Here is a 15914-nt window from a genome sequence, read left to right on the forward strand (position 1 = left end):
CAACCCCACCACACCAATGGGAATGGCAGCGCTTTTCAAAGTTCTCAGCCTCGGGACCCCGTTATTATCCAAGACTCCGAACAGCTTCCTTTGTGTGGGTTACAGCGTCACTACTTACTGTATTAACAATTAAAGCTGGAAGAGTTTTAAATATTTATTAATTCATCTATAAGAAACAATAATAAACACATTACATTTTAATGTAAAAAACACAGTCCTAGGAAAAAAACTGCCATTCAAATAAAATCTTTCGTGATAAGATTGATGTTGTTCTAAGTATGTGCTGATCTCTCTGGGTCTGAACGGAGAGCAGACGGCTGGATTCTCACGCATCCTTCTGCATCAGTCTGTTGTGATCTATCGTTTTAACTGCCGTATATGAAGAAAATGCGGCCTCACACAGACATGCCTATGGAAAAGTGAGGACTTTACAGGCGGTCCCAGGTGCTCCGCGGCTGCTCTGGGTTTGCAGACCCCACGATGAACATTGTTGTTCCAGGTGACAGAGCTGAAGAGGAAGTGGCACCGTGTGTCAATGTGGCAGGTGGTGCAGTGCATTTCGGCGAAGTGAGAGCTGAGAATGAGAAGGTGCGGAACAATGGGGGCAGTTTGATACACACCCAGCCCTTGAGACAAAAATAAAATAAAATAAAATAAAATAAAATAAAATAAAATAAAATAAAATAAAATAAAGACAAAAATAAAATAAAATAAAATAAAATAAAATAAAATAAAGGCTCCCACCATCAGCAGCTGAATGTAACAAGTGGTTCACAGAAATTCCTGAAAATTTAACACTGGCTCCCGGGAGCTGGGAGAAGGTGTTCCAGTGCATTTCTGGGGTGAACTGAGATCAAGATTTTATGCCTGAGGGCCACCTGGGTGGCTCAGTCAGTTGAGTATCCAACTTCGGCTTAGGTTATGATCTCTCAGTTTGTGGGTTTGAGCCCCACGCCGGGCTCTGTGCAGATAGCTCAGAGCCTGGAGCCTGCTTTGAATTCTGTGTCTCCCTTCCTCTCTGCCCCTCCCCTGCTCGCACTCTCTCTCCCCCCCCTCCAAAATAAATGAACGTTAAAAAAAAAATTTAAAGATTTTATACCTGATCATTTTATCAAGCAAATAAAAAATAAAATCATCAGTAAAGAGAAAATGGAGAAATGCTACCGACAGCTCATCTCCTAAGTGTGCTTCTTTTGAAGACATTCAGAACAAATCAGGTTTCATTCAAAGCAGGTGAATCAGTCTGTGTTCTTACTGTAAGCAACAGAAATAAACTCTGTCCATCTTAAAGAAATGGGCGTGGGGGGGGGGGACACTAGGGTGGCTTAGTCAGTTAAACATCCAACACTTGATTTTGGCTCAGGTCATAATCTCACAGTTCATGAGATCGAGCCCTGCACAAGGCTCTGCGTTGACAGCATGGAGTCTGCTTAGGGTTCTCTGTCTTCCTCTCTCTCTGCCCCTCCCCTACTTGCACCCTCGCTCCCCTAAAACAAATAAGTAAACAGTTGTTTAAAATGAAAGAAATGGGGGCACATTTGCTATGATAGAATTGACAAAAGCTTAAGAGCTTGGATTGGGAAATGAGCAGATCCAGAGGTAGAAAATGCAATCATCCTTTGGAAAAAAAAAAAAAATTGGCCAGGACACCATGATACAAGGAAAGGATTGTTTCCTTGAATGGAACAATATGGGACATAGTCAGATATGGAAAATGGAAGAGGATTATCAAATGACACTGAGTCCGATAATGACAGAAAGAGAAGATTCAGGGGACAGAGGAATTTCCCAAGCCCCACAGGCTAATGATTTCACCCGTGCTTTAGTGAGAACTGACTCTTTATTAACACTAGAATTGTTCTTTGTTTTATGAGTTGATTATTTGTAGCTGGAAAAGACATATATATTGCAAAAGTCAATGTCTCAGTAAACTACTCACAGAATAGATTTACTATTTCCCAACTCCTTTTCTGGTGTTTATGGAAATCCAAATTAACCTAAGTCCTTTGGGTATTGTTAAAGAAATGTATGTCGAATATTGCGTGAATACAGTTCTTTCCTCATCTGCAGGATCACAGCCATACTAAGAATAAAAAGAAGTAATAAAAGTTTAGGTGGGGCCAAAAGTTAAAGTGAAATTCGGGAGATGTCATCTGAACAACTTCTTTTTAGTCCCTGTGATTTGGACTCTATTAGGTCTTAGACGTTATCTGTAGTAGGGAAAAAGGAACATTTTTCTTCTGAAGACCACTCACAGGGAAATAATTAAACTACAGCTAATACAGCTAATAAAGGGCTATGTCAAAACACCAAATAATTTTATTTGGGGATTTTATTTAGAACAATTTCATTTTTTTTTTCTTTTTAGGGGTAAGAATGGATAATGCTGCTTTATTGTATTAAATACTTCAATTTCATATGTTCACGGTAGAGGGGATGGGGAAAGCCTAAGAAGCAGGAGCGTCAAACACAAAAGCAGACAAAGATCACTGGAGACAAGGAGAGTGGTGTGGAGAAGCAGAAAGGCAAGGACATCAGGGGGCTTGAGGGACAGAGTTCCAGGCTCTTCAAGACAAGAGTGGAGAATGGTCTGGGGATCATGTACAAAAAAAGCGGAGCATACCTGTACCGTTACCTCCCCCGCGTTCCAGATCTGCCTCCGAGGGGGTTGCATTCAGGGGCACCTGGCTCCACACCGAAAAGTAAATGCACCGTGAAACAGAAATTCCTACACGCAAGCTGACGCCGCGGGCGCGTTCGGCTTTATTTTTGTAAGTTACCCGTCTTGCCTGGAGAAAATGGCATGCTTCCACCTGCGTTTCTGCCTCGCTCAAGCACTGCTCTGTGTGCAGAGGATTTGCGGTGTTTGGTCAGGGAGGGCACTTCCTGACTTTCTTGGAACATGGCCCTTCCTGCACCTGCTCTGAGCTCTGTAGCCCTGCATGGAAACTTCGCGTCAAGTCTTTCCATAGGGCAATCTATAAATCACCCTGCGTCGCAATATTAAACTTCAAAAATGGGCTTGCCACCGAGGAGCGCTGGTCAGACGACGCTTGTCCGCGGCCTTGCTTTGGCTGTTTCTGAAGGTTACTTCTCTTTCTGAAACGCTAGACCACAGTTAACTGATCGTGGCTCTTTTGTGCCCTAATCCCTGAGCCGTCAATGTCACCACTGCCGTCAGACGAGGTCCTAACCTGCAATAACTGTATGTCTACAGCATCCTGTGCCCTTCGTGGCTGCGGTCACCAGATTTAGCAATTACATATACAGGGTGCTGAGGTACATTTGAAATAGTTACGCGGCCTCTGTATTAAATATTAAAGGAAAGTGACGCTGTGGGTGCCTGTCCTTCCACACAAGTGCAAGTGGCATGTGAGGACAGGAGCAAGCGGTCCCGGTCTACTAGGAGGGAAAGGGACTCTGCGCCATCTGGACCCCAGGTACTAGGTGATAGTCAACTGTAAGGCAAGGGTCTGGAGTCTGCCATAGCTAAGAGAACACGGTCTGCCTTTGGTACGTCCTACGCAAGCACCAGGTCGAATTTGGCTTCCTGGCCCTCCCCAGGAAGAGCGCCGGCCTGGCTTTGGGGGAGTCATAGGAGGAGCCAGCTCACCACACTCCTGTGCTTCCCTGGGCAGAAAGAAGCCAGATGTGGAAGGGATAATAGCTCACCGACTCCTCTCCCATCCACGTTCCACCTCTGGGAATAGATTCCTTTTCAATGTGCTGTCTGAGTTAGGAGAGGTATAACATAGTTGGGTCCAGGCCATAGAAGACAGCCCATAAATTACCTATCTTGCTGATTTTCAAGACTTCTCTTGGTTCAGCTAAGCAAAATCAGCTCTATGGTCAGAATATCTTATGTTCTCAGAGGCCCCAAGGGGTTTTGATAACTGCTATTTGCATAGGTGCATTTTGGTTTCTAAGGCTCTTTAAAATATATCAATCATCTCAATTTAATCCCCCCACAGCAAGCCCAGGAGAAGGGTACTTGTTCCTTCCACAGATAAGGAAACTGATGTTCATGGACATGTTGGTACTCGGTAAACCCTTCTGCAGACACAACCAAGAGCATTCAGCCTCCCAAACCCAGCACGGTGCCCTTCAGCTAGTGGTCTTTCTTTTATTTTCATGCCTGTGAGGCCTGACCCAGTTCTTGTGACCCAGTCTAGGGCTCTTTTTCAAGCCCCCAGGTGGCCACTCTGTGGCCAAACAGCAGATTGGGGGTAAGTACTTAAAAGATGTGTTAGATAGCAACCACTATCATTTGAGTATGAATTAGTTCATGGTTTTACCAGGGAAAGAGAAATGGCAGAGTTGCCTCTCTGTTTGTTGTCTGTGCATTTCCCTTCTCCTACTCCATCTCCCGTTCTGCAGGGAAACAGGACACAAACTCAAAGGAACAGCTCACCTGAGGGTAGGACTTCCAGATTCTCAGATGCATGCTTGCTCTGTGAACTACAGTAGCCTGTGTCTGCAGGAAGGAACGAGGAAACACAGGGGTGAGAGCAGAAGATGGGGAAGGGGCAGAGTCCTTGAAGTTTGGAGGAATGGAGACCCTGATTTCAAAAAGCTCAGGAAGCCAGGAGAAGGAGTCAGAGCCCAGCCACGCTTTAGCTTTGGGTAAGATTCTGAAGAGAGGCTGAGGGCTTTGGACAATTGCTTGGCGAGGTGGATGTGGACAGGAAGACCTCATTCCCTGCCCAGGATGTAGCTGAATGAAAGGGTGTGCTGAGCAGGGAGGGCAGGCATACTTCTAGCGGTGGGTGGTAGCAAACCCTAAGGGTGAATGAAATGCAGTCCCAAGAACAAAACTGCAGGGGAGACGGGAGCAGCAGAGGTGAGGCTTGAAGACACAGAAAATGTGCGAGAAAGGTCTGTGCTGCCAGCCCGAAGTCAGAATCCGCCTGCCAGCCCGAAGTCAGAATCCGCCTGCCAGCCCGAAGTCAGAATCTGCCTGCCAGCCCGAAGTCAGAATCCGCCTTCCGCCTAGGAAGGCAGGGCCGCCTTCCTTTGCCTCCCTCTGTGTGAAGTCCAGGCTGGTCTCCGCTGGGCGTGATGCTAATAATAACAACCAGCAATAAAACGCATAGGGCACCCTAAGGAAGGCCTCACTGCGCAGCAGATCTGTCTGGACTCTGCAGGGAAAAGAGGAGAGAGAGCCTTAGAGGGAGGAAGGGTAATGGGAGCCTCCATCCCATATATGGCTCCACCAGGACCGTGAGTGTCAGGTAGATACTGTGGGGTTCACCACAGGGGCAGCGACTGAACAGGTGACAGTGGGCATGAAGCCAGAGGGGACCTCCCGTGCAAAGCAGATGCGCAGTACAAATGCTCCAGCAGCAAGCCCCCCAGGAACCGACAGCTGTACCCGGGAGAGCCAGCGGCTGGACACCTGCTGCCCACAGGGACCGGACGCAGAAACATCCAAGAAAGGATATGACCCTAAAGTCTCTTCCCTACACAACCACCAGAAGATCTGGAAACGACATAGAAAGATCTGGAAGGGAGGAGGAAGGAGAAATCATAGCAAAACACATCCCTCTCTGTTCCCAACACTCACAGAAGCCCATGCTCAGAGCCTGGGGCATATGTGTCCGGTCAAATAAGATCCTGAAGAACTTTTTCCCTCTCTAGTGGTTTCCTTTATTATAGATTTTTTATTTATGGTAATTTAGTGTGCATACATAACTAGGGTAATAATTAAAGAACATTTTAAAAACTTTTTACTAAAGACATTTCCAAACCTATGCAAAATAGCAACCATATACCCATCACACAGCTTCAACTATTTTCAGCTAATGCCAGTTATTAAATAGCACTTATGTAGCCCCCTTCCCCCAACTCTTGCTTCATTTAGAATCCTACCCAATACCCTCCCCATCTCCCCATCATTACTCCCCAGCATTAATTGTAACCAAAACCCAGACATACTTTCATTTTGCCATAAATAGTTCAGTATATATCTCTAAAAGATAAGGAATCTAGACTAAACATTTTTATTGGTCTGCACTGGACTCAATTCCGTGGGATTTGCCTGAAGCATATACACATAGAGAATAGAAAAGGAAATTTCCATAGACTGTGGCGGAAGGTTTAAATACCACAAAACCATTTAATAATAGTCAAACCCCCACAAAGTTTTGGGCTGTTCAATAAAATTATTATAACCCGAGTATGAACTACTTTATAGGATTCACACAATGCGCTGATTCAGGAGCAAGAAGCTGGGAACCTGAGGCCCCATGCTAGGGCAAGATGGCCTTGACCTCTAGGATGGTAGTGCCTGTGCTGGAGAACGCCAGGCGTCTCAGAGCAGAGTGCGGGTGGCCGAGACGACCACCCCCACCCGCAGGAAGACAGCAGCGTATCTGGTTTAGGTTCTACTACTTTTTACTTTTGACTCCAAATTGATATTGAAAAGTTGCATAGACTTATCAGAGTAACTGTGTTGTCACCGCATCACAAACAAGGAAACCAGATGACCAAGTCATGAGGATGAAAGGTACAGCCTGGGGAATGTAGTCAGTGGTCCTATAACGATGTCAAATGGTGACAGACGGAAGGGTCGTGGGATCGATTGTGGGATTGAACCTTGTGTTGGGCTCCGCACAGAGATTTTCTCTCTCTCTCTCTCTCTCTCTCTCTCTCTCTCGCTCTGCACCTCTCCCCACTTGTATTCTCTCTCTGTCTCAAAAAAAAAAAAAAAAAAAAAAAAAAAATTAAAAAAAATTAAAACTCTAAAGAGAAGAAAAGAAAAAACAGATATGTCTGCTGCCCTTACGGAATTTACGCGAGAGAGACACATGAGAATTGAGAAAATACAGTATGACAAATAGTGAAGGCAAAACCAAGTGCCATGTGAACAAACAGCGAGAAGCTCTACTTGAGATCATTACCTACTGAGCGCCAGTTCCCAAAGATAAACACACAGAGCCTTTTAGTCATTTGTTTGAATGTTTTTCTCGTTAATTGCTACGGAGGGTGGTGGGGGGGGGGGTGGAGAAAACGACGGTATGAAAATTTAAGAAACATGAAACACCAAAAAATTTTTAAAAAGAAAAAAAGGAAAATGGATCATTTCTTCCACATGGTGTAGTGTCTACTCAGGATGAAGAGTTTGCCATGTCCAAAGAATTTCATGAAAATTTGAGAATTCTAAGCCTGTGTCATGTCACTGACTTAGCTGTTAAATAGCACTTATGTAGCCCCCTTCCCTCAACTCAGTTACTAACTGTGGAAGGGGAGGGCTGAGATTTTGACAAAAAATTCCTTCAGAATGGTAATTCTCCACCTCAGGGACTTGGACCATTGAGAAATCTGGGAGGTAGTGAATTGAGACCCCAATCCACATCATACAGGCATCATATTGGCTCTTTTTAAATCCAATAAAATATGCAGCATGGAGAATGAGTTTTGTGTGTAAAACAACATCACCTATCTTATTAAATAGATGCATTAGTATCAGTAACAGTCATATGTTTTTTAGGTTTATTTTATTTTTGAGAGAGAGAGAGTGAGAAAACATGGGCATGAGCGGGAGAGGGGTAGAGAGAGAGGGAGAGACGGAATCCCAACCAGGCTCTGCACTGACAGCATCGAGCCCAACGTGGGGCTCAACCCCACAAACCATAAGATCATGACCTGAGCCGAGATCAAGAGTTGGATGCCTAGAGTCGGATGCCTAGCTGACTTAGCCACCCAGGTGTCCCCTTCGTTTTTTTATTTTTCTTAACACTTATTCATTTTTGAGAGACAGAAACAGAGCACAAGCAGAGGACGGGCAGAGAGAGAGGGAGACACAGAATCTGAAGCAGGCTCCAGGCTCTGAGCTGTCAGCACAGAGCTCGACACAGGGTTGAAACCCATGAACCATGAGATCGTGACCTGAGCCGAAGTCGGACACTTAACCAACTGAGCCACCCAGGGGCCCCCGAACATTTTTCTTAAAATGGATTTTCATTTCCATTAACAAATGGAGGTAAAAGAACTTAAGCACCATACATTGTCAACTATAACATAAAGATTTTTTCTTTTTCATTGTGAATTTCAGCATTTTCTGTTGTTTTATAATGTACAATTGAGAAGTGAGTAATCCTGTACATCATGCAGCCAAAGGAACGGGGGTTTAGGAGGAGTAGGACGGGAGTCGGGTTTTTGATTCATCAGTATGGCATGTTCCTTCTCCCTGAGCCTCGGTGCCCTCACGTGTGAACACACATTTGTCAGAGTCGCATGAAGGTCAAGGAGCACCGTGTGTGACATCTCTGGGGACAGAAGGAAATCTCTGCATTGGTTAGGATGCTGTCAGTGCACAGCCCAATGTGGGGCTCGAACCCACGAACTGTGAGATCATGACCTGAGCCAAAGTCGAATGCTCAACTGACTGAGCCACCCAGGCACCCCAGTATTGTTTTATCAAATTTAAACCACAGATTCCAGGAAGCTGATAGAAGTTAGAAAATCACTGTTATTGAAAATGTGTGTAATTGTGGTGGACATTCCTTGTGGCGAGATGTCCAATGCCCTAGAGTGCAGTCTTGTCTTTGAGAACTTTGAGAACCAGGAATGATAGCCCATCGCTAGTCGGGGACCGGAGGAAGGAAACCTGGAGATGCAGACTTGCATGTTGGAAGCTGCTTAGGACATGAGCTCAGGCTCAACACCGGTAGTGAGTGAGGGGAGCAGGACTGGTTTACAGCAAGGGTCAGCAAACTTTGGTATAAAGGGTCAGATAGTAAATGCTCTTGGCTTTGTGGGCTGTACAGTTTGACTGTTGTGGCATAAAAGCAGCCACACAAAATATATAAAGAGATGAGCTTGGAGGTGGCCCACTAAAATTTCACTTACAGACACTAGTAAATTTAAATTTACCAGAATTTCAATTGCATATAATTTTTACATATCACAGAATATCTTCTCCTTTTCATTTTTTCCAACCATCTAAAAATGTAAAAAACATTCTTAGCTCATGGGCCCTACAGGAACAAGCAGCAGGCTACATCTGGCTGGTGAGCTGTCATCGTTGACCCTGGTTCAGAGGCAGAAGTTGAAATGAGATGAGGTCACAACAGGGTGTCTGCCTGTCCTTTGTAGGGTCCGGGAGCCGGGATGGCCCTGCAGAGTTACCCTGAATCAGCGGAAAGTTGCCCTACAGTGTGACCTTGGTGGCTGGATATTCCTGGGAAGGGGAATGGCATTGAAGGAGGTGCCCGTCTTTAGCACCAGGACCAGTCCCAGACAGGGACACAACTGAGAGCTGTCATCTGTTCTCAGCAATGGGGTAATGAGCATCTCAGTCCTAGAGGGGCATAGACCAGGTATTCCAATGACCAAACTAGTCCCATTATAATGGATTCCATGGTTATCCACACTTTGATTTCAAGAAAATGCTATCGCTCTTTCCAGCAAGTGAAGTTACATGCAAACGAAGCCCAATTCTCTATCACACCCTAAAAAATGAAATCTGTTCTTTGGGGCTGCCACCCTCTCAAGTCTCAACTCAAGTTAGGAGGGGGTGCCACTGAGAAGTTAGCGTTCCCCTCAAATTCAACCTCATTAACTCGAGTTGCTCACTCTGAGCCAGGAGTGTTGCCAGGGTCTGTACATATTCTGAGGACATAGACTGGATTTGAAGTCTAGTCCTTGAAACAAGTCTATTGAGAAATCAAAGCCTGCAAGTCTAATTTCTTCTACATGCTTTCCTATTTCTCCCACCAAATCCTCATTTCTTGACACTTTTAATGACAGCTTGGCCCAGCTCTATGTCTCCCAGCCACTGTCAGTTGCTGGAACGATGCTCAGTTTGGGAATTCAATGTTCCTCTCTTCTTGCCTTAATGAGAGCTGGAGCTGTGGTTGGCGTGGGCAGGGCACCAGGATCTCCCTCGGTCCTTTCTGGGCACAAGCCCCTCATTGTAGGCAGCAGAAGAAGGAGAGAAAAGAGGGCATCTGTCCCTCATTTGTGCTGGAGGACATGGCCATGGCCCCAACAGGCCTCACTGACAAAGGGCCCACTCATTGCAGTGAGCATCCTGGTGACTGGGTTGCATCTCAGTGGAGGCATCACACCATGCCTGGGACAGATCCCCGAATCCCAGACTACTCTACTACCCCCTGCTTATTTCCACTAGATCCACCTTCTGTAATTCTTGAGGCCTCACACAGTTCTGGCATTCTCTGCACCTGGAAGTCTATCAAAACAACACCTCTCCTCAATTTATTGGAGGCTCTCACAGGCTTAGTAGCCCAGGGTCAGAACTAGCTAAGTGATCCGACCAGGGGGTCCATGTCTTTTCTCCTTATCTTACAGGAACTCTTTCTGAGCAATTCCTACCCTTATTCTTCCCAAGCTTACAGGAAAGGAATTAGCAGCAATTCAAACGCCATTTCCAAGGCAAGGTTGAGAGCAGAAAACCATCTCCCCTCATAGGCTCAGCATCCCCCCAGCAGCCCCTTCTCCAAGGCCTCCTCTTAGAGGGATGGTTTTGTTAGGTAGGAGCTACACTTGAGCAGTGGAAGGAAAACCCCCAAAGCAGAGTTCCCAAGTCCCTGAAGGGGAGTGACAGAGAACAGGAGCTGGAGGCAAGGACGGTGATATATTTATACATTAAAAGCCCAGGAGCTCAATATCCTGACCTTATGGTTTCTAAGCTCTTTGGGGCTGACAGACCAAAGAGCCATAGGTGCGGAACAGGAGCTCTTTTCTACCACCTCTGACTCAGGGTAATCCTTAGACTCTTTATAATGTATCTGCATTGCAGGTAGAACCCATTCCGTGGAGAAAGGCTGCCTTGACTGGGTACAGACCTTATGGGGTCAAAAACTCCCCCTCCCAACTTGTGGGAGGAGTTTCCCAAAAGATTGGAAGCAGCCTCCATGAAAGACCACCCCACTGCTTGTCACAGTTCCACCAGCCCAGAGAGACACAATACCCAATCCCAAACAACCTAGGGGCCTTTCACCTTGAGAACCTGCCCACTCTCCCACCTTGAGACTGTACTTTTGCTTTAATAAACTGCTTTGTGCTTGCTATTTTCCTTCTGGCTGTCTTTATCGTGAGCCGGGATTCCCATGCAAATCTTGTGGAAGGACCTCCTTTTGCACCAGGCAGACTCAACCCTAATAGCTGGAGTTGATGCCTGGCCTCCCTCCTGCCAAGCATCTGGAAGCCCTCTGGTGAGATGGCTCGCCCGAAATGCTGGCGGCACTTTGGACATAGCATTTCGGTCACTTAGCACTATTTGCCCATAATTTGGGGCTGTAACTTTAGTTCCCACCAAGAGGGAAGATCCCGCTTAACATGCTCTGATATATTTTTGTTTCCTTTGGGTTGGACTGGGTTGGTTCTATTGTTTTGTGTTCTTTTGCCTTAGCAAGTGACAAGGGACTGCTAGAGATTTAAAACAAAACAAAACAAAACCCACTCCCCTGGAAAACTCGTCTTTGCTTTTCTAATCCCTTCATGGCAAGTGCTCTAGGTTGCATTTAATGGCTGTTCATTCTGCTTATCTTAGGGAAAAGTAAGTCCTATCTACATAGCTGATAGCCATCTTTCAAAGCTTCTTATTTCACACTTGATTTGAAACTTAAAATCAGGCTCTTGGACAGAGGGAAATAGAGTATTCCTTTTCAGGGGGAACTTTCTTAGAATTCTGCATGCTTATTCTACTCCTGAAATCAGCCATTGCAGAAATGCAATGCGAGTCAGTCCCAGTTATGCACTATCTACTAAATGCATGTGTATGCACATGAACTTGTCAGGTGTTCCCACGGTTACACTAGGACGGCGGTGGGAGAGAACTTCCAGTAGAATATCAACACCTGTGGGGCAAGAGGTGGATCGGAAAGCCAGGTTGTTCCAGGGGCAGCCTTCCAAGAAGAGATCTGTAGAGTCAGACACACAAGATTCAAACTGCACTTCGAATTCAGACTGGCTTTAGAAGACTTTTGATACCAAGGGGAACTGCCACCTAGGAAGAGGGAGGGAGTTTGTGATCTTTCCCTGGCTGGGTGTGCAAATAAGCAGAAACCAATGCAGATAGCATGCTTCACCTGACCATTGAAAAAAGGGGGAACTCAGCCCTTTTCTTCCCTCAACTTTTCAATTAAATTCAGCTTCGTAAAAAAAGAAGTTAGTTTCATGTTTGATCTTTTTTGGAAACAAAATATTACAAATAAGTGGATTTTTTAAGATGATTTTTTAAGGCGGCCAATGAGTCTGTATGATTCTATAATGGTGGGTACATATCATCATTATGCATCTGTCCAATGCCACAGAATGTATAATACCAGAAGTGAACCCTAACTTCGACTATGGACCCTGGATGGTAATGATACGTCTGCGTAGGTCCATCCCTTGTAACAAATGCACCCTCTGGTTGGGGATGTTGATAACGGGGAAGGCTGTGCATGTGTGGGTCACGGGGTCTATGGGAAATCTTTGTACCTCCCACTCAGTTTTGCTGAGAACCTAAAAGTGCTTAATAAAATTAAGTCTATTAAAAAGTATTACTCAGGCTTTCATCTTTTTAACACTGGAGAAAGCAAAGCTGCATTTGATTCCATTCAACCTACACTTAGAGCAAAAAGTACTATCACCATTTAAGACCTGTGCAAGGGAAACTTTTGCCAGTGGACCCTGGGATCTCCCCAGAGGCTGCTCTGCTTTCCTGTGAGATGCCTGCTTCAGGCCATTCTAATCTAACCCAGAGATCTAAGAGGACACTGACACCAGGGGAGCAAAACAAGTAGGGGGTGAAGGGGTGGGGGGGGATGTTAATAAGTCATACCCGTTGGCTTTCTCCAGCCACCATATGGACTTGATTCACCCCCTGAAGATGGGGACCTGCTGCTCCTGTCCTGTAACTGCTGGGAATTTTATGTCTAATAAAGGCTTCATTAACACAAGGGTAATCACACCTCGGGTTTAATGGCTGGGAGGTCTGGGGGTTTAGTATATTTTATATTAAAATGTTCACATTCTTCCATCTGGGCTTTCTCAAAAACAGGGAAAAATCATGAAAAGGTGCCATTCTCCAACGTTGAGTCTACTTACACCTCCTTCCAAATGAGGTACAATATTGAAGGTATCTTTCACAGAGACATGAGTATTTGTAATGAACAGAAATAAACTAGTTCAGTGAGATTTTGTTAGTATGGGCTCCATGCCCTTCCCCAAACAATTCTCAACATTGAAAGTGGATTCCAGAGAGATGGGTTGTTCCAAGACACCATTCATACATTGCTAGCTGTACCTTAACAAGAGCGGCAGGTGACCTTAAGAGATCCAGATAATATCGAGATGGCCTCAGCGGTGACTTCATTCTTGGTCCCACAGAACACTTCCATTACCTCTGCTAAAGCCTATACTTCGGTTTCCTTGAATGGTTCGCCTCTTAGGTTCAGAAAGAGGATTCTTTCCCATCATCATCCACTCCCACCTCCTCATTAACCCTTCAACTTGGAAATCAAAGAAAAATTGGCAATCTCAGAAAACGCTCTGTTTGGGCTTTTGTGTGGTACTTACAGGATGGCTAAATTAGCTCAGAGGATTCTTGGCTGGCAATCCTTATTACCAGCTATTGTTAACTCATCAGTAGGCCAAAATTGCATAAACCAAGTTTTCCACTCAATAATTAGCCAATGGTTTCCCTTGGTGGTTTCTTCCATCAACTAATTACAGCCTTCAAAAGAATGATATCATTGCCTGGCTAGAAGAAAAGTTAAGCTAATCAAAACCATTTTCATTGATGAATGACAAGAGAGAAAACGAATTTAAGATAAAGAAATCAGGCTGTCAGACTTGAGAGCCAGTGAATCCGCTCGGAATTCTAAAATGAATCTTGAACATTGTGCTTCCTTGGCTGAGTTGGAGAAATATGGAGTTGGGGATATCAACAACCTAGAAGGAATGTCATATGCGATCCACCCAAACTTCTCAGCTTACAAAAATGAAACACTGAAGTCTGGAGATTAAAATCACTTGCCCAAAGTCTCAGAACAGAATTAAACTAAAACTTTGATCCCTCTGAGATCCTTTGAAGCTGTTATTGATTAAAGTTCCATATCCTAATCAAATGAAGTGTGGAGAAAGAATAATCTTACACTTATTTGAATATATTCACAACAAGTTTTAAAGCATAATTGTCATTAATGTGCTATAGTTTGTGGAGGTGGCTCTCATTACTGAAAATTTCAAAGAGCCAAACCAGAATTTCTGTGTCTTCATACACTTTATGGGTTCTGTGGAACCCATCATCAGTGCAAATGGACTGTTTGCTTGAGCCATGCAGAATTTACACTCACTGTCACTCACTAGTCATTGACACATCAACGTGGTGACTGTTCTGGAAACCCAGTCTTTCAGCCTCACGTGAGCAGAGCTCTCTGCCAAGACTTGAGGGAAGCATAGCATGATCCAAAAATATATTTTGGTCTTTTAAACCCTGAGTTTTGGGAATTATTTAATACATAGTAAAAATCGTTCCATCTTTTCTTTGTATTTTTATTCTTTGTACATCATTAATAAATCATTCTAATATCATTCAAATATTCTCCTACACTTTATTTTTAAAGTTTTACTCTTTTACTCAATCTAGAATTTACATTTGCTTATGGAATGAGGAAGAATCTAGTTTTATTTTTATTTTAGTAGAAAGCCCAATATTTTATGGGTTAGTCGATTTTTTTTTCCTTGCCGGTTTATAACACTGCCTCCTGCATATACTTCTCAAAAATGCATACGTGGATTTTTTTCTAGGCTCTTTATCTTATGCTGTTGGCCTGTTAGTTTGTCACCTGATGCATACAACTGTCTTAATTACCATTTCTTTATAATAAGTTTTCATATCTAGTAAGATGTGTCCCTTTTAATTTTTATTTTTGTTCAAAACTGAGAGTAAATATACTTGACCATGTGATATTTATAAGAATTTCAACATCAACTTGTAAAAAATCATGTTAGAACATTATCTGGAATTGCATTAAATTTATATGTTTATTTTGGGAGAATTTCCATTGAACCTTTCCTTCTCTGAGAATAAAAAATGATATAGCTCTCTATATCAATTTATTGAATTTATATATTCAATAAACATGAATAAGTTCCACTTATTTAGAATTTTTTGGATTTTTTTGTTCCTATTACCTTATAGTTTTTGTTGCCATATTAATTATATTTTTATTTGCACTTTTAATTATTTGTTGCTGACATATAAGCCTATGGTTGTTTTTGTATGTGCACCTTGTATCTTAAACAATTGCTGAACTGTCTTATTATTTCAAATAATCTGTGAGAAAAGGCAACTTTATTTCTTTCCTCCTTTTTTTAATTGGTCCTTGTGCACTGCCTAGAACCCTAACTTGATGAAGAAGAAGCAGAGATACTAGGTATCCTTGTCCTTTTCCGGACATTTAAGGAATTGCTTCTTTTTTTAAAAAAATTTTTAATGTTTATTTATTTTTGAGAGAGAGAGAGACAGAGCACAAGGGGCGGAAGGGCAGAAAGAGAAAGATACACAGAATCCGAAGCAGGCTCCAGGCTCTGAGCTGTCAGCACAGAGCCCGACGTGGGGCTCGAACTTACGAACTGTGAGATCATGACCTGAGCCGAAGTTGAACCCTTAACCGGACTGAACCACCCAGGCGCCCTTAAGGAAATGCTTTTATGGTTGCATCTTTGTGTGTATTTGTTGCAGGTGTTTGTGGTTTGTTTGTTTTTTCTTAACTTCCATCAAATTAAGGAAATTTCCTCCCCATCACAGTTGTTGGAAAAGAAGGAGAATCTCCAATAAACATTCAGTTTAACAAAACTTGATTTGCCCAAAGCCATTTTGAATGTCATGGAAACAGAGTTACTAAAGAACTTCACTGAAGAGGTTCTGCATTTTTGCTTCTTCTAGGTGCCCCATAAGT

At 43.8% G+C, this 15914-nt stretch overlaps 1 pseudogene; it reads left to right on the top strand.

Annotated features, from left to right (window-relative positions):
* Positions 1–480: 480 nt before the first annotated feature.
* The window catches only part of LOC102969122, a 28394-nt pseudogene continuing 12960 nt past the window's right edge, over positions 481–15914 (top strand).

This window comes from Panthera tigris, chromosome A2, assembly GCF_018350195.1.
Source record: "Panthera tigris isolate Pti1 chromosome A2, P.tigris_Pti1_mat1.1, whole genome shotgun sequence".
Taxonomy (NCBI): Eukaryota; Metazoa; Chordata; class Mammalia; order Carnivora; family Felidae; genus Panthera; species Panthera tigris.